Source organism: Perca fluviatilis, chromosome 7 (genome assembly GCF_010015445.1).
Source record: "Perca fluviatilis chromosome 7, GENO_Pfluv_1.0, whole genome shotgun sequence".
Classification (NCBI taxonomy): domain Eukaryota; kingdom Metazoa; phylum Chordata; class Actinopteri; order Perciformes; family Percidae; genus Perca; species Perca fluviatilis.
The window spans coordinates 34564308-34584791 of record NC_053118.1 but is presented as its reverse complement, the minus strand read 5'-3'; the positions used below and the strand labels follow the sequence as shown (position 1 = coordinate 34584791).

General features: G+C 38.9%; 1 pseudogene; it reads left to right on the top strand.

The window, feature by feature from the left end:
- Positions 1 to 11407: 11407 nt before the first annotated feature.
- LOC120561756 lies at positions 11408 to 20095 on the top strand (annotated as a pseudogene).
- Positions 20096 to 20484: the final 389 nt, after the last annotated feature.

Sequence of the window (20484 nt, the reverse complement as noted above, 5' to 3'; positions counted from 1 at the left end):
TTCATGTTTTATTACATTGAATAAAAACGCTTTGACACATTGTTGTTATTGTCTTTTTCTTACATAATGCTGATTGAAAATATTTTCACCAATGTAGAACTAACGATTCAGGAAGATGCAGCCTATTGAACAGGATGTGTGAGACAAGCAGATTGAAAGAAAAAATGACAATCACAACCATAAACTGAATAAAATAGGGCACAACCTCAAATCAGACCATCACAGTGGAGCAGACGGCCTCCTAACAGCTCTCATACAGGACTGCAGCAGGACTTTAAACATTTGTTCAGGATGAACAGAAAACCACAGGAGGAAATTATATATTCTAATTTTTATATTTTTATATCTTATCTATTAGACATTTATATGTACCAGGATGTTGTCTACATTCTTTGTGTGTTTTCAAATGTGAGATGTTTTTGATGCTTTACAACGGCACCATCGGGTTTTAAAATGTCCAAATACATCTCAGATTCTGTCTTTTGCATTATGAGTTTTCAACTCTGCTCAACACATTGGGAATGATTTCATGTATTTTGTCTAAGAGTAAATTGTGGAAAACAGCAAATAGTGTATTTTAAGATAATTTTTAGGCCTTTATTTTCACAGGACAGATGAAGACATGAAATAGGAGAGAGAGAGAGAGAGAAAGAGGGGCAATGACATGCAGCAAAGGGCCGCCACAGATTGGAGTTGAACCCCCGGCTGCTGCTTGGAGGAGTAAACCTCTATATACGTGCGCCTGCTCTACCAACCGAGCTAACCCGTCCACAAATAGTATTTTAAAAAGGAAGATTTTAGGATTGATGATTACTGATCTTGATGCTTTGAATAACTGCCAGCAACTGATTTTACAATGTTAACATTGATCATAAAATCCATCTTTTCTCAACATATTTGCCGTAAAACTGCATATAAACATATAAACATTTGTTTTATGTTCATCATTCAGAGGAAATCGAGGAAGAAGCTACCTATGGTAATGCACCAGTATGTACTGTGGATAAAGTGCCCCTCCAGGTACATTTCACACATTTATTATTATTAAGCATGAGATGTACTTACAGATCTTTATTTATGTCACAACCTTTTATCTGTGATGAATTTTGGAAATGTGAATATTTAAAAGCTTAATGTTTTCAAAGCACTTTTGACTGTATTAAAGGAAATATGTGGAATTTTCAGAAACTCCTTGGTACTAATGACACAGTTGGCTGTTAAGTGAACTGTAGTCAACATCCGGTTGCTCGCACTCAATCGACGTCAGGAGCATCCTGGGCATCATCTGTCAAAACAGTAATGTGATGTACACAAGACTGAAATTTGTACTGTTACATCATTTATTGTTGGCTACAATTAACACAGTTTGTCATTATATTTATGTTAGTTACAGTCTTGTTAGCTGTTGAAGTAATTTGGCCAACTAAGTAATCCACTCCGATAGACTGGACTCCTAAGACAGATACTGATCCACCCTGACCGCACACCCATAGGCGTGGGAGGTGGGGGTGCTGCAGCACACCCTGGTGGCGAAGCTTTTAAACTGCGATGACAATAAAATGATAGCTTATAAATATCTCTGGTTGTTGTTTCTGTTCCACGACATTTTGTATGTCAAGTTTGGTGTGTGTGGGATGAAGAGAGGGATAATTTTAGTAATTTTAAAACAACAATCATTCCACTCAGTCAAAGAACTTGCTTGCTTTGTATCAGCTCTACATCTACAAACAAGAGGGCTCTTCACCGAGGTGGAAAAGCTGATCCACTTGTGCTTCTGCCTCTGTTTATGTGTGTACATGTAAAACATTATCTAATGTGTCTTCATATGTATCAGGATGTTGTCTCCATTCTTTGTGTATTTTGTAATGTTAGATGCTTCTGATGCTTGACAACAGCACCAACGGGTTTTAAAATGTCCCAAATCATTTCAAATTCCATCTTTTGCATTATGATTCTTTTCACTCTACTGAACATGTTGGGAATAAGAATGAATGTACTTTTGTGAGAGGCAACTAAAGAAGAAGCTGCTTATTTATCAAAGACTTATTTGGGAAAAAGCAAATAGTGTATTTTAAAAAGGGGGATTTTATTTTGGCTAATAATGTATATAATATTAATACAATACCAACCATATGTGCCAGGATATTGTCTATATTTGTGTGTGATGTTAATCTTTCAGAGGAAATGGAGGAAGAAGCTGACTATGTTAATGCTCCAGTATGTACTGTGGATAAAGTGGCAGCCCCTCCAGGTACATTTCACACATTTAACATCTTAAAATAGAAGGTAAAGTGTCTCTCGCATCACATCATTATGAACAGGTAAGGAAGTGGTCTTGAAGAGGATTCTTTTTTTTCTGTAAGATGTTTATTGGTTGGTCTCTGTTGTTCCAGTGAGACAGTGTAAAGCTTGTCAGGAGGACTGGAGACTCACCGGGTCTAACTGCTATGAGATTCATGACGCTGATCCTCCTCATCAGAAAACCTGGGAAGAAGGTCGAGCTAACTGCAGAGGAAAGGGTTCAGATCTGGTTGTTGGACATAATGAAGAGGAAAAGGTCAGGAGAAAAGTGTTGGAGTTTTGATGGCACAACTGAGCCTAAGATATTTTTGACCCCGAAAAAGTCTGGATTTCCATGCTGGATAAAAAACCTTCTGTAAGGGCTACGAAGACACCAAAGACATCAACGGAATAGCGCAAGTGTTAGCATTTAGTTGCAGAAACTTATTATGGTTATAAAATGATTAAGTTAGTAATCAGAGATGCCGTTCTCTGTCGTATACAACAAGCTCGGGCTCAGACGTATTTTCTGTAGGTCTTCACTGTGAGTCTGAAAATTCCAGTGAGTCTGTAAATTACAGAGTGTTTATTTTATTATAGTGTTTAAATATCTGATAACGGTCTCTGTTGTCAGAAAGTACTAGATGAATACAGCCGGAGTAGTTCAGGAACTGAACGATACTGGTTTGCAGGCCAGCTGACAGTCTTGCCTGGGCCAGGGACGAGATAAGCTTAGATGGGCCCCCCGCGCCCAGATCTCTCCTTTTTCCTTGCTCTTCCTCTCCCCTGCTCTTCCTCTCCTGTTCCTCTCCTCTCCTGTTCATCTCCTGTACCTCTCCTCTGCTCTTCCTCTCCTGCTCCTCTCCTATGCTCTTCCTCTCCTCTGATCTTCCTCTAATCTGATCTTCCTCTCCTCTCCTCACATCTCTCACTGAAATTAATGTGATCAGTCTCTGATCCATCCTGCTCAGAGTCTCCGACAGGGCAGTGGGCCCCTCCCGCATCTCTCTCTCTCTCTCTCTCTCTCTCACCGGTAGCCTGACTCTGTCCCTCCGTTGCGAGGCAGCGGGCCCCTCCCGCATCACTCTCTCTGTCACCTGACAGCAGTTGGATCTCTCTCCTCTCTGTCTCATCCTCTCTGACGGAGCTACCAAACTCAACTCTTTCTGTAAAAGAGAACGTGTTGTCTCAGGCTTTTATACAAGCTAATGGACGTTAACATGAGAGCTGGCCTGTTAGCTTACGTTACATGGCTCAACAACATACGTTGCGCGCTGTTTTTACCTTGCTCTACGTTGACAGTTCCAGCTTCACCGTCACCACCTTTTTTTTAAAATATTTGTTTAGAAAATCTATCTAAAAGGCATCTATTTTCTTCTTCTCTTTTCCTTCCTTTTCTGAGCACCGGACTTGTGCTGACCGGACATTTTGAGCATACTGAACTTCAAATCTACTGAAAACAACATCAACTTTTGATAAGTGGCCAAACCATTTTTGTGTTGGGGGTGGGGGGTTCTTGACCACTATTTCAAGGACAATTAGGAAGAAAACAAATAAAAAGCTTTTATGTAACTCAAATATTACTTTTTTTTTTTTCCACAAATGAAAAAAATGTTTTTCAATTATTCCATAATTTAATGAGGGCCCAGTTCTGGGCCCCCAGTTCTGGGCCCCCCCCTACTGTGGGCCCGGGACAACAGACCCGTTTGTCCCCCCCTATCGGCGGGCGTGCTGGTTTGGCCTGAGAGCTGAAGGTGGGAGATGGTAATAGACACATTCCTAAACACTTTGAATCACAAAAGCATGATAATATCAACTGGCTCATTGTATATGTTAGAGGTATGGTGTGTCTGACTGACACCAGCATTTAGGAACATACAGTGACTGGCCTTAAGGGGCACTAAACTGTTAATTATGAATAACTTTAAATGTGGTTTTATTTTTTCTTTCTTAGAGATGCAACACTTTTATTTCCTGTATGTGACATTTCATATTGATGTCATATATAAGCCAATAGCCAACATTGAATGAAAATCTATCACATGTTGTTTTTTTTATTGTAAATGTCAGCACGCTTTAATCAACAGAGAAGGAACAACTGTATTCAGGATGCTGTAACATGTTTAATCCAGATGAGACAGAAGCAGATCTGGTCTCAGTGTGTTCGCTGCATTTAGAGTTTACATGTTCCCTCATGTTCACATGGGTTTCCTCCCACAGTCCAAACACGGGCAGGTCAATCTGTTTCTGCCTTCCACGCAGTGCATGCTGGGATATGCTCAGGGGAGGAGAGATGGATGTTTGTTCGCAGTATGATGAATGCACTATGCCATATACTGTTTATACTACACTACCTGTCTATACTGTACTTTTTTGCATTTCTGGTTAGACACTAACTGCATTAAATTGTCTCTGTACTTGTACTTTTCACAATGACAATAAAGATAACTCTAATCTAATCTAAAGGTGACACCTCCAATATTCACTGTGTAGGCCACTGACTTAGAAAATATATCATTATGAAGTTCTACCACATAAGTAATAAAACCACATGACATTTCTGTCAGAGCATGTCTACTTGAAGTGTCTACTGTGTGTTTCAATAGTAAATATTGAATAATTTGGTTAATAAATATTGCTTCATTGAAACTTGTCATGATTGGTGTACAACCAGTGTCAGACAAAAACACAAATAAAAACAATATATAAAAAAGTAATAATAATTAAAGCTGCAAGCAGCATTGGATGGGTCGCACCTCTGGGCGTGTCGGGGTTATTGGCGGGCACTCAGACACTGCAAATCGTCACCAATGAGAAGTGAACTCCCTGCTGAGTTCAATAATACCTCACACAAGACTCTACATCATACAGTTCATTAGCTGTGACAGGGGGTGTGGCCAAAGCATAGGGGTTGGGGCAAACCTTTACCAATGAATAAGGAACTCTCTGCTGAGTTCAATGACACCTCACACAAAGGTCTACATCAAATGGGTCATAAGTTATATAAAAGGGGCGTGGCTACACCATAGGGGGTGGGTCAAACCATCACCAATCAAAAATAAACTCTCAGCTGAGTTCAATAATACCTCACAAGGGTCTACCTTAAACGGTTCAAATGTTATGAAGGGGGCGTGGCCTGAGTAAGTGGGCGTGGTTAAAGTATAGGGGGGCGGCTCAGTATCACATGTAGACCACACATTATAAGTTTCATGTAAATCAGATGATGTTTGTCATATAAGGCTTATTTCCTGTTGCCAGCGGGGGCGCTATGACCAAAAGTCAATTCTGGCCTATAAATGTCCTTGTCAATCGTGAGAAATTTTGGCCAAATTTGACAATGTACACTAAAGTTACAACAACTTTTTCGTTCATCGATAAATGCTCAAAATAGCTGCCACGCCCACACCTTTGGATGAAAAGTTTTTCTTTTAATAACTTTTCATCTCTAAGGTCTTAAGATGGCACAGACCAAATTTGAAGTTGATCAGATGAAATCTCTTAGCCTCGTGAGACCGTCCTGATCTCGCGAGCTCCAGTTTTCCACTCGCAGATCAGTCTGACATCTTCAGATAGAAAAAATTTGGAGCCGTTCGCCAAACAACCGACCAATCAGCGTTGGTTTTGAGGCGGGTTTAGGTGTGACGCCACGAGAAGCGTCAGGTGGCAATAGACAGATGGTTTATCCAATCAGCTAACCAGTATTTTCAGACAGCGGTAGCCCTAATTCTGTTAGCCGCTCTCTTGGATCCTTCTTTTGGAATATGGACCGGGAACCTGAAAGGGTGCATTTTATTCGTAAATTCTCGTTACACAAACAGCAAATATCCTTTAGGGACTGTTCGTTATTTAAGGGGCCACCAGAGGAGCTTTGTGACCTTCAGCCAAAAAAGACACAACCCTCCCCTCGCCAGTAAAAAAATTCTATGACCCTCCAAAACGACTTGGAAAAAAGGTATGACCCTCCCCCAACAATTTATCAATACTTTCTGCACTGGTTTACACTTGGCAAAGATATACAGACTCCCATTGTTTTTTTACAGCCATGACATATGTGAGTAAACCTCTGCATTCTCATCTGACACATCCCACTCCCAGTGTTGGGGAGTAACGGAATACATGTAACGGCGTTAAGTATTCAGAATACAAATTATGAGTAACTGTATTCCGTTACAGTTACAATTTAAATAGTTGGTATTTAGAATACAGTTACATTGTTGAAATCAATGGATTACATGACGATACTTATCTGTTTCACGAGTTTATTCACTCTGACTAAATTAAGGAAACTCTATGCATTTTCCAGAAGCCCCGATATGAAATCGAAAAAAATAGCTATTTGCGTGATCAGTCACAATGGAGTCGGAACCGGCACAACAGAGCCAGGGCAGGAATAAGTTTCTATCTTGGAAATTCAAACAGCATTTCACATTAAAGAACGAACAGGGAGAATAAAATATAACTGTGCAGTGCAACCTCTTCTTGCCAGCAACCAACCTCCTTTCAGCGTCCAAATTACTCCACCTCCAACCTGAAGAAGCATCTTAAAGTAAGCTTTTTTAATTAGCCAAGAGTAGTCGTCTGCTGTAGTTTTACTGGTCACCTTGCTATTTCATTCTCCTACGTGCTGATTTACTAGCTCCAGAGCCGTTTAAAGACTGACTAGCCCGTTTGACATGCTAGCTAACGTTAGCTAAAATTAGCTCGTGGTAGCAAGACTGCGGTTAGATTTTTGTAGTATGCAGTTCGGGACTACCAATACAATAATCTATCTGCTTGTTCAGGTACACATTCAGCTAGTTGGAATAAAAAGAACACACCATTATAGGCCTGTTTAGTAAGCTGGATGTGATAGCTGCATTCTTACACTTATAAAACGCAATTCAATGTGGAAGTAATCCTGAAGTAATCCAAGTATTCAGAATACGTTACTCAGATTGAGTAACGTAACGGAATACGTTACAAATTACATTTGTGGGCATGTATTCTGTATTCTGTAACGAAATACGTTTTGAAAGTATCCTTCCCAACACTGCCCACTCCTCTGTTATGGTGTGGTGGCCATTTCAGTAGATTTACTCACTAACATTGTTGTGGAAACACAATAAGCATGGAAACTAAATGCACACTTCCTGCATTACTGCATTACTTCAAATATTAAGTTACTCCTCTAGTAAACTAGTATTCACATGAAATAAAACAATAAAATATTGAGACCATTCAGCAAGGCACTCTGGGTAACATTCAACACACAAACTGGTTGCTATGGACTCGTCACTAAGCTTCCTCCACCTCGCCGTTTAAACAAAGTGGAATAAACGTATAAAATTCCAAATCTACACAAAACCCGCAATCAATTAGTAAGCTGACCTCAGATGTATCATTTAGGACACCTTTATTACAACCTGGGCACGGTAAGATGTCCAGACTAGCAACATTCATTTTAATTTTTTGCGTCCTACTGCTCGCATCGTCAGCCAGGAAATATTTTTTTTACTAAAGCAGTATATGAAATCAGATGTATTACCTACCACCATTTAGTTGTTTTGTGTTATTTAAGATATTTATAAAATAGAGTTGAAAGGTGAACTACAGCAGTGTGAGGAGATGTTGCAGACAAACAGTGAGGGTTAACTCCATCACAATGACTCAGCATTAGCTGCTAACCAAACATCTACAGGCTCTGCAAACCACCGACTCTTTCAAGAAGGGCCTAAAAAGCTTTCTTTTTAAGCAAGCATTCTAATACATTTTGAATTTGTTTTGCTCCTGTTTTTAGCCTGTTTTTAATGGGGTTTTACTCTGCAGCACTTGTTGAAAGCACTCTAACACAGTTAAAAGTGCTCTACAAAGAAAATGTATTATGAACTGCTCTGTCACAACTTCAAAGCAGAACTAAAATACATTTCACCTTCTGTGTGGTTTTTTGTTCTGCTTTAGGTTTGTATGAAGGGCCAACCAAGCACGGCAGGTTTTTCCAGATTTAACAAAATGTAGTATATTTTTCTGCAGGTAGAAACTTCACCAGCTTCTTTCTGTGTACAAGTGCATTGTTAATTTTTGTTTCTGATGCTTTGCATGATGGCCAGCCACTGATTTCACAATGTTGATCATAAAATCCATCTTCAATCATGGTTCCTCCATTGTGCTCAACATACAGTATTGGGAGTCAAACTGCATCTAATAATATTGTTACAGTTTTTCACAATCGCTATGACACTTTTTTCAATCATTTTAACAACTTTCCTAAACTCTTAACGCACCAATACACCTACAACACACGATTGGCAAAACAGTTAATTTCATGCTCAAAATCACACATTGTAAACTAAACTCCAACACCGATTTTCAAAATACAATAATTCACTAACACAATACACTGTTTACCAAAACAATGCAATCATGTCTCCAAATCAAATAATTCTTCCAAAACACTAACACATTTTCTCTCCCAACAGGAACATTTAGTCAATCATAGCACAATGTCATACAAACACTAACATCAGATGGAATTATTATTTTACATGTGTCAGGTCTGCCCTTATATAACAGATATTAGTGATTGTATTGATCATAGATTGTGTTTTGCACTGCAGTTTCTGTTGAAGCCTCTCTACATTTTTGTTTTATTGGGTTTAGTACATTTTTTTTAAAGATTATTTTTTGGGCTTTTCCGCCTTTATTTGACAGGACAGCTAGTTGAGAAAGGGGTTTAGAGAGAGAGAGGGGGGAGGGGGGGGGAAGACATGCAGTAAATAGTCACAAGTCAGATTTGAACCCTGGACTTCTGCGTCGAGGCATAAATCTCCAAGTATATGTGCACCTGCTCTACCCACTGAGCCAACCCGGCCACCATTTAGTTTCTTTTGCTGCAGAGATTCAATACAAAAAATGATTGACCCATCTCAGAGTAGCTTTATAGAATGTACGGTTTATGAAAAAAAGGAGACAGAGACAGAATTGTCCTGGTACTCCTCTTCCTCTCCCTCGTGAAGGCATTTTTCTTATTTTCTGTGTTCATCTACAGTATATTGTTCAAATAGGTCCTCTTTTCCTGTACTACCATATGATCATGGGATTGGAAGAACCTCAACACCTGAGTGTGTTTCCTAGAAGGGAATCAGCTGTGATCGATCTATTTGCATAACTTCAATCAGCTGTTTCTCAATAAATGCATGTATAAAATCCAGGGGATATATTTGTGTTTCAATTTACAATATGATCCGCTGTTCACTTTGACTTTAGCCTATAAGTTAGGTTTAGAACATGTTGTTATCTGTTCTGACATACAGTGTGAAAGCATTTGTAAATTTGGCAGTGAAGATCCATTGTTTTGGTGTTGGTGGAGCTTGTATGTAAAAGAAGTTCAAGCATTTTAAATTTGCGTTAACTACATGCATTTTGTGTCAAAGCAACAAGAAATGTGTTAATTGTATAGCCTATACGGATGTTGTGCTAACTGTGTTGAGAGTTTAGGAAAGTTGTTAAAAGTATTGAAAAAAGTGTTATAGCGATTGTGAATAACTGTAATATCAACAGGGCCTCGGTGGAGAGGGGGGGACAGCTTAAAGTACCTTGTATGATTGATTTTTTTATTAATTGATTGAATACAAACCTTGGCTGAACAAAACACATAGGTTAAACACATATTTGTGTCTTAAACTACATTTATATGAGCATTGTGTGATAATGTGTGATGTTGCAGCTATGTCAATTAAGTGTCAAAACCACTCTAGCGCCACTGTGGGTGTGCTTATTTGGTTATTGTGGGGTCATTGCGTTTCTTTTAGGGAAGGCCTAAAAAAGTGAATTTAGTTTTTCTAGTTCCTATTTGGATATGCATTCTCTAGTTCATACAATGTTAATAGGGAATTTCTTTTTTATAGATTTGACATAGGAGTTTAACATATCAGATCAATAATGACTGATCGTTTTTTTTTTTAGGCAGAACCTATATATGCACTAATGGAGAGATGTCAGAGTGAGGGAGCTGCCCATAGAAAGGCGCTCCGAACAATTTGGGGGTTCAGTGCCTTGCTCAAGGGCACCTTGGCAATGCCCAGAAGGTGAACTGGCACCTCTCCAGCTACCAGTCCACCACCATACTTTTGGTCCGATGGGGACTTGAACCAGCTACCCTCCGATTCCCAACCCAACTCCCTACAGAGAGAGGTACCGCCACCCCGAATTAAGATGTGCCTCAATTTTCTCTTTTGGCACCAAAGACAATTATCTCAGTCTTGTCTTTGTGTAGCTGCATAGGTTTTGGTACATCCAGTCATTGATTAGGTCAATGCATAGACACAGTAAGTCTATGGTGGCAAAGTCACTTGATATATATGGTATAGATATGGTAAGTGATTGTGTTTTTGTGTGTTATTAAGCTTAGTGGGGGCATATATAGGTTGTATAAGAGAGGTCCCAGAATTGAACCTTGAGGTAACCCACATGTCATGTCTCTTCGCTCTGAAGTGTAGTTTGCGATGGAAACAAAACAGTCTCTGTCCTACAAACAGGACCTGAACCAATGTAAAGACAGTGCCAGAGAGCCCAACCCAGTTTTCCAGTCTGTCTAAAAGTAATAAATGGTCAACAGTGTCATTAAAATTTGTCAAAGAGATCATCATTTAACATTATTTGATCTAATAAGTATGTCAGGAGGGATAGAGACTTTTAAGAAAAATACAGAGATGATCAGACAGAGCAGCATCAATAGCTGTAACAAATGATGACCCCTTGTGATGAATACATCTAAGGTATCAGGATCGTCGGTGGGTCCAAAGACATGTTGAGACAGTCCAAAGGTGACAAGTAAGTTACTAAGTTCTTTAGCATTGTTTTCATTGGGGTAATCATGAAAAATTTTAAAACCACCTGATATCGACAGACCGTCATATTCCATAAAGATTATGGACAGCAGTTCAGGGAATTCATAAAAATAAAATAGAATACTTTGCAATCTCTGTACAATCGGGAGCCAGTCATGAATGCAAATTACTTTTTCAACCAAAAGCAGAAGTTATTCTTTTCAGACTTACAGACCTATCTGAACAGAGGAACCAAACAGTTCTCCAATGAATATGCATAGTGGATTAATTTCAGCAGTACTTCTCTGTCTGCAAGTCAGACAGAACCCAACAGAGCGACTGTAGCCATGGCAGAGGGGGAGGTTAACTACGCTTCGGTTGTATTCAAAAGTAACAATCATCCTCCACCCCAAGGTAAGTTTAGTTTTTTTTCAATAGAGTGTATCAAAAATACATATCTTAAAACGCATAATGCTATCAGTATGAATAACATACTGTATCTTTGTTCATGTGATCATATGCAATGTTGTTATCTTGTTCTGGTATTTTCTTCACTATTACTGAATAGAAAATACAGTTCTGATCAGAATAGTGAATCCAAATAGGTGCATAATTTTGGTGATACCGGTAGAATAGAGTCTAACTGTAGCATATTTAGGATCTGATATGGAATTGAATTAGGTTTTTGTTCACTATAATTATGTAAATTATATTATTATAATTTTATACATAAATTATGTCTTAACATATATAATAGTGTCTAAGTATATATATTTTGGGTCCAATAGTCCTACGGCATTATATGTGGTTTCTAATACGGCAATAATGTAGGTGTACGGTGTGTAATTAGGATATATCTGTTTGTTTACTATCTAAAAAGAACGTATTTCTAGTTTTTGTCTAATTTAATACAACATACGTCTTATTAAATAACCAAGAAAACCCACACAATTCAAATCCTGCACAATCTTCAACTACGATAAGATAAGATTGACTCTGTCCTCTACATTGAATTTTACTTTCAAACTTGAATTCTTCTACCAACTGGAATGGCCCATTTCAATTTAATTTCAAAGACGTTTAACTGCAGTTACCATTCCCTGAACTCATTTGGATGTAAAGTGATGGTCTTTTGTTTAGTATTGACTGTTTACAGTACGTAACCCACAGTGGAGATTCCATCCAGATCACAGCTACTAAACCCTGTCAGGAAAATGTGTATCCAAATATTGAAAGTGTTTTAAGTATTTCCCCTTAAAAGACAGTTTCCTCTTTTATCTAAGATCCGCTAACTGTGAGACAATTTCAACATTTGTGATTTTAAATGACAATCCCCTATGTAACAAAACAACCACCATGTAATGACTTATGAAACATACTACAGCTTTTTTATTGTGCGTGCACAAGTTTGGGAACAAGTCATTATCTTGTTTGCAACATTAAAAAAAATATCACCTAGATAATTAACTTGTTCCCACAAGTTATCTTGTGCTTACAAGATTTAAAAAAAAGGCTTTAGGGCCTCCGTAGCGATCCTCATCAGGAGGGATTTTTTTGTGACTTTGACATAAAAAATAAGCCTTTAAAGTCTTTATTTCACCACTACACAGTAATTAAAGGGGTGATAGAATGATTATATAGGGTATTTCACACTGTTCCTTATGGTCTCCTAATGGGGTATGTAACATTGGTTGGGCTGAAAATGGCCTGGTTGATATTTTATTGGCCATTATGCATCCCTGTGTTTTGGCCCTATTTGTAACAAGAGCTTTTCTTCCAAATATGGTGCTCATGAATATAGTAGTTGGTTGAGCGAATCCCCATACACACACATTAGAGACGTGACAGAATCTCATATTCTAGACACAGCAATGTTTCGTTACCAAATTCACTTCTGAGACTTTTTTATGCGAGAAATCAACTATATAAAGCTCAAATATGGGCTGTTTTACAAAAATTGATGGCTAATTGCAAATTTGGTAAGACGTGTCGGACTTTAGGAGCTCAACACAGTCTGACGAGAAAGCGGCAGTCTGCTGGGCTCCATACCCAGGGCAAAGTCACCCTTTGTGGATTACTGCATTACCGGGGCTCCGCGGCAGGCTGCCGGCATAACTATAATATATTTACAGTTTGAATTTCGTCACAGCACTTACTAAAGGTATTACAAAGCTAACGTTGTGTCCGTTTTCAATGTAAGGCATTTTTATGAACATCAGGCGTTTGCTAGCTATATGTCCCATTCACTACAATCGGAAAAGATCGCTGCTAGCTAGCTACACTTTCGGCATAACTTTAGTAGCTATATTTACAGTTTGAATTTTGTCACGGCACTTATATCACAGCCATCCCAAAGTCATACAAAGCTAACAATGGATTTCAATTTAATGATTTTTTGTGAACACTAGCTATGGGTTTCGTTAGCTGCGACTGTCCCTTCAATCCTATGTGTACAGATTGCGGCTAGTTAGCTTCATTTTCGGCGTAATTAGAGTATATTTACGGTTTGAATTTCATCACGCCACTTATATATCCTCTACCCCAAGGTCTTATAAAGCTAACAATGGTGTCCGATTTCAATTTTATAAATCTTTGTGAATTTCAGAGGAATTCAAGCTAGCTAGCTCTCATTGATAGAGCTACATCCAGCCGCAGGCTCTATCAATGAGACTCGCGGACAAGAGGAGTTTATTTCACCGATCGTTTGTTTAAATAACTCAACACATTATAATTACATACATTATAAGATTAACTGGAACCTGTAGTAAGAGATTGCTGGCGTAACAAGCTCGCTGACCGCGCTTTCACTCACACACACCGGGCATTTAGCAGGAAGAGGGGAGCTGCAGGCCCAAAAACGGTGACTTTGCGCAGGTATGGAGTACTGTGGGCTGCCAGCCTGACGGAGCTCAATTGAACTCACAGCAGTCCGGAGTCTGTGAAGGAAGGCAGGCCAGGCGGCGAGGCAGCAACACAGGCAGCACCGGCCGCTGAACTCCGACACACAGTCGGACAAAATTTGCAATTAGCCATACATTTTCGTAAAACGGCCCATATTTGAGCTTTACATAGTTGATTTCTCGCATAAAAAAGTTTCAGAAGTGAATTTTGTAATGGAATAGCAGAGATCTGCGTGACCTAGATTCAGAAGACTACCTGATCTCAGGTCAGTTGTGTAGCCTATGTAAATGTTGGGGCGTGACCGTTCTCTTAATACATCCATGGGCGTGACAAAGGTACAGGTCTTGGGAGGTTGACGTCAACTTCCACCTTTGTTGAGATTCGCCCGTTTTCAGCGGCAGTTTCAAAATATGAGATTTTCATAGTAAAGGGGTGTCAATGGGATTTTGAGCTTCTATGTATGTCCTATTTACCCATTTACCCATCGTTATTCAACTATGACAAGGTAAAATCGGTTTTGCATTCTATCACCCCTTTAACTACGAGACTGTGTCCTTCAACCTTTCAGCTAGAAAGGAGGAGGAAACTGTGTACGATGAAGTGAAGGGGCAGAGTAAAAAAACTGAAGAAACTGCTGACACAAACGGTAAGTTATAAAATAAAAATAAAAAATAAAAATGTTACTACTATTACTTACTTGGCAATAAATCCTTTTCTTATTCTCAGCAGGATCCTTGCTAGAAAAGAAAGCAAACAACAGACGTCTCCAGTATCAGCGGCTGGCCTGTTGTTTGGGGATTCTTTGTGTCATTCTGCTGTTGGGCATCATAGCAGTCATCGTCGTCTACCAACGTAAGTATACTGAACAGGCAGTCCATGCATGAACTCACACTTAGACATGAGACAAACCTTAAAGAATAACTGTATTAGTTATCATCTGTAACCAATATTTGATACAAGTCATGAATTTCCCACATTCAGAATGAAACAGACGCCCAAATGAGAAAATACACGTGCATTGTATGCTTAAAAGGAATTAAAGGTTAAGTCAAGTGATATTCTATATTTTTTTTCTGGTCAACAAATCCCATGATCAGACCCAAACCAACAGTAAATGTGTCCACTAACAATACAGTAGTGTCTGTATCAAAGCCTGATATATCCACCCGTTCCGTGTCGGATACTGACACAAAAATCACCCTTTAGCGCCTCTTTGGAATGCAGCAGCACGAATGCGGCGCTGTAAGATGACGTAGTATTAAGAGCGACAATGGTAGCGAGTAGTATGAAAGACCGAAAATCTGCGGGACACCAAGGGTCCTGACACAGAGCGTCGAAATGTGACGCCAAGAGTCCCAAATGCGTCTAAATATGTTGCTAAAGGAGACTTTTTGCATCAATAACAAATGCCAAAGCCACCTGACCAAGCGTCGTTTTTTGACGGGATGTGAGTGAGAATGTGTTGGATATATCTTCTTCCTCTGTGACACAAAGCTCCATTGTCTTCCAATAACTATTAAACACACATCTGTGAGCCACACTGTTGCACTGGGTGACATATTGCTTCATAACAATGAATATGGCCAGTCTAAATTTGAGTCAATCCCACATACACCGTCCTGCTGCCATAAAGGCTTGCAAGTGCATCAAATCAGTGACTGAAAGACTTTGCCAACAAGTGCACTATTCTATTCTACTATTTACTCCTGTTTGAGTAATGTTGACTTAAAACTAGTGGTCAGCTGTTTTAAGCAAAATATTTATAGTCTTTAGTAGGGGTGGAGCCGAACCCGAATACGGTATTCGGAAAGGCACAAATAACGTGTTTTTTACGAATACTTATTTCGAACAAATACTTTAAAAAATATTTGTATTCGGGAAAAAGAAAAACTTTATATCAAAAAGCTGCGTTTCCTCATGAGACGGCAGTGCATGCCCGGATGAGTGAGTGACGTTCAGGAGTCGGGGAAAAGAGTAAAAGAGGTGACTGACACAGGCTGCTCCACACAGCAACAGGGAGGGCTCGGCTGAGCGAAAAAACACTTAACTGCATCACTATTTTTGTTGAATAGATGTTTTGTACCTTAACTGGGTTCCGGAGGCAGTTTATAACTTTCGGGAAGCGGAGTTTGATCGGGAGATTATTCCATTACGCTGCGTTATTGACGTCTGCAGACGGGTGCGCTCATGTTCGCTCTGTTTACGTAGCTCTGTTAGCTCGGTCATTTAGACAATAGTCTGTTGACAGAGTAACGTTAACGTTCGGTTAACAAGGTTAAAAAAAATGCTTGTGTAGTTGTGTCGAATTGTATGCACTTGTGGGAGTTATATAGTACGTTTAAGTTACTCAGTCTTTTGCAGACAGCAGGCTATAGGCTAGGCTAGTTAACCTTAGCATAGCTTCCCGTCACTCATTAACTTAGCTGAAACTCCCCACGTGGATTTGGGCAACCAAATAGAAAAGAGTGTGGCTGCTGCTGAGCCATCTCTTGGTCCTCCACCAGCCAAAAAAACTTGTTCTGTGTGGAAGCATTTCACAGTCATTGCTGCAGATAAAACCAAAGTGATATGTAATGTGGTGCAATCTAGCGGAGGCAGAGATATCAAACATCGGTCAACATCTGCGTAATCACATATACTTAACAGCCACTCCTTCTTCCTCCTGGTACTGTCTGCCAACCCCCCACAAGCACAAATCCCCCCACCAGCACCAAATCATCATCACAGCCATGTTCTGCCCCTGCAAGTCAGTTTCAATCACCTATATTAGCTGGCATAATTATTATAATGGATATAATTAAAGAATACTTACACTTTAACGTAAATTAGAAGTGTAACGCAAATAAACTGGAATTTTATGCCTATTTTGAATTTTACTCGAATACAAATACAAATACAAATACTTTTCCCCCCTCAACAAATACAAATACAGATACAAATACCGGCTGCTTTGCACACCCCTAGTCTTTAGTATGATGTTAAGGGCTTGAAGTCAGAAAATATTGTGAGACAAACTAACAGTTGGTTTAAGTCTTTTCAAGGGACTTGTTGAAATCTTCCAAAAGGCTGGAAAACCTAGAGTGAGACAGACAGGAAATAGCTTCCAAAGGTGGCTAAATGACAACAACAACAACAACAACAACAACAACAATATTGCTTTATCTATATAATTAAGAAGCTAATTTTCATTTTGCAGTTGCTACATTAAGTCATCAGAATGATGAAAGTGGGCTGATGGCTGCCAATCTCAACCTGACAAACGTCAACAACAAACTCATCTTAGACAATGAAAAGTTGAGGAGGAACAACAACAATCTGACAGTCCAGTTGGGAAACCTGACACAAAACTATACTGTCTTAGAAAGCAAGATCACAAACCTGACTGCACAGGTCCAGAACCTGACAACACGAAACCTGCAGCTGAACTCACGAAACCAGGAGCTGGAGACACAGAGGAACAACTTAACAAAACGAATACAAAACATGGAGACAAACTGGAATGAGCTCAACGTCAGCCGAGCTCAGTGGAGCATTGATGCCTACTGCCCCACCAAAGCAAATAACGGTATGTTCAGATCCTATTAATTAGATCCAATAATAATATTAATATCACAATGCAGTAATGTTGTTTATTGTTGTTTCAGGGAGACAGTGTAAATCTTGTCAGAATGGCTGGATACTCAGCGGGTCTAACTGCTATGTGATTCATGACGCTGTTGATCCTCATTGCAAAACCTGGGAAGAAGCTCAACAAGACTGCAGAGGAAAGGGTTCAGATTTGGTTGTTGTAAATACTCAAGCCGAACAGGTAATGAGGAAACTGTGGACATTTTTATGACAGACATAGACGGAAATTGGGGAGGAATCGGGAGGGGGTCAGGACGCCACCCCATCTGAGGGTTATCACCCCCTAAAAATATCATTAAAACCACGCTGTGTATGGTACATAATTAAATACTTCAAATAATTGTGTAAGTAGTAAAATTTTACAAATACAAACCGGGCAACAAATGGGTTTTAAGTTTAGAAACATGTTGAGTCCCCCCTCCCTTTCCTCACAGTGGTTTGGTCCACTGTTTGGTTTTCTGCCTTTACATTAATGCTAGGCAGAAGTCCCAGGGACTCGTGGGATTCTTTTATCAAAATTCAGATGTAAAATACAATGTATACATTTCAGCTAATATATTTTCAACTTGCTCAAACTTAATAGGCCAAATTCATCTGCAAAATGTGATGTTTAAAATTCAGTGTTAACATCCGGGAACCCAAGGAAAAGCAATCGATTCTAGATTCAGAGCAGCAGATGAGTGGGAGAGCAACTTCTGAAGGGAGAGATGCGTCTCTCTTTAACATACTTATAAATAATAAATAATGCCATATGTTTCTCTGTGGCCTGTGTGTGTGTGTGTGTGTGTGTGTGTGTGTGTGTGTGTGTGTGGTGTGTGTGTGTGTGTGTGTGTGTGACAGCCGACCAGTGAGGTCATTACGCCCGCAATTGCTTGTGAAGCTTTTTAACTCCGAAAAGGCAGATATTCACAGGTTCACGCGTTAATTTATATTATATTTGTTTTTTTTTAAATAAACGATGGAGGAAATAAACTCCTCTTGTCCCCGAGTCTCTTGAAAGAGCTCCAGCCAGCTGACAGCGGGCTCTGTGAGCTTCAGCTGGCTAAAGGTGAAGATGAGTTGTTGTGAAGACTAAAATTTTGAAGCAAAAATTTGAAATAAGTAATTTCAATGCATAAATATAGTCAGTGCTAGAAATTCAATGGCTTTTTAAATTTCAAAATCCAATTAAACATATTTACTTCCTTAGGATTGTTAACGTTGGCTAGCTTGCTAATTCCACCCACTGTGCTTTCATGCTACACACTGGTTATAGAAAATGAGCCAAAATAAGTCAGTCATCTAAATATAAAACAGCTTTGCCAGCCTACTTACTACACACATCTGCTACAATTACAATTTTGTATGTATTATCTGTGTCCCCTTCAACAATTGTTCTTAAGAAATTTAAATTTTAGTGTCCTCTCCATCTGTTAGATGAAATTTACACCCATGAACACAATTATTAAATTGAAATGTATTTTCTCCAGGTTTGAACACTGTGAGTCTGTAGATCACAGTGTGATTATTTAGTTATAGTGTTTACATATCTGATAACTGTTTCTCTGTTGTCAGACTACAGTGAATACAAACAGCTGGAGTAGTTCAGTAACTGTGGGATACTGGTTTGGCCTGAGAGCTGAAGGTGGGAGATGGAAGTGGATTGATGGAAGTAATCTGACTGAAAGGTAAGAGACACATTCCTAAACACTTTGAATCATAAAATCTATCAGCCTTGATCTAAACATCATGTTCTTCCCTCAGCAACTGGACACACAAACTACCCCTACTGCTACTGACGGTCAGTGTGTAATGTCTGTCCAGACCAATACATGGATATCAGTGAACTGTACTGAGAAACAAAGATGGATCTGCATAATGAAGGCTTTAACTGTTTAAACACTTGCAGTCAGACTGCATGATAATATCAACTGGCTTATAAATATCAAACTGTAAATTCTTCTACTTCACAATTTAAATTTGTTTTGTCTTCAAAACTAAAAATGTTCAGGGGATTTATTTTCATAGAAAAAGAATAAATATTTACAGTGAATTATTTTGTAAAGCTGTTTGTGTGTCTCGTTTAATAAAAACAGACACTTAGATTTGAATACATTTAGATATTTGATTATATAGGTATGCTAATGTAAGTCTGTGATACATATAGTGACTAGACTGAAGGGACACTGTTATCATTGATACCTGTTGAATGGGCTGTTGTTCTGCTTTGTTAGAGATGTGATGCTTATAATTTGTATATCAGCAGATTGATGACAGGGACAGACAGACTGCTCAGTTTCCTGTTTCCTATGTATCATGGAACATATATTGTTGCTACTCATTGGCCAAAATGGGGGCACTGCATCACTTGTTCTCAACAGAATGTCCTCAGAGCTTTTTTCTTCAGCATGTTAGGAATATTAACGTTTAAAATGTTTTCTATTTATCTATCTAGAAGCAAATTCATGTTTTACTACATTGAATAAAAACGCTGCGACAAATTATTATTGTCTTTTTCTTACATAATGCTGATTGAAAATATTTTCACCAATGTAGAACGAACAACATAATTCAGGAAGTTGCAACATCATTGAACAGGATGTGTGAGACAAGCAGATTGAAAGAAAAAATGACAATCACAACCATAAACTGAATAAAATAGGGCACAACCTCAAATCAGACCATCACAGTGGAGCAGACGGCCTCCTAACAGCTCTCATACAGGACTGCAGCAGGACTTTAAACATTTGTTCAGGATGAACAGAAATCCACAGGAGGAAATTGGTACTTTAAAATATTCTAATTTTATATTTTTATATCTTATCTATTAGATATTTATATGTACCAGGATGTTGTCTACATTCTTTGTGTGTTTTCAAATGTGAGATGTTTT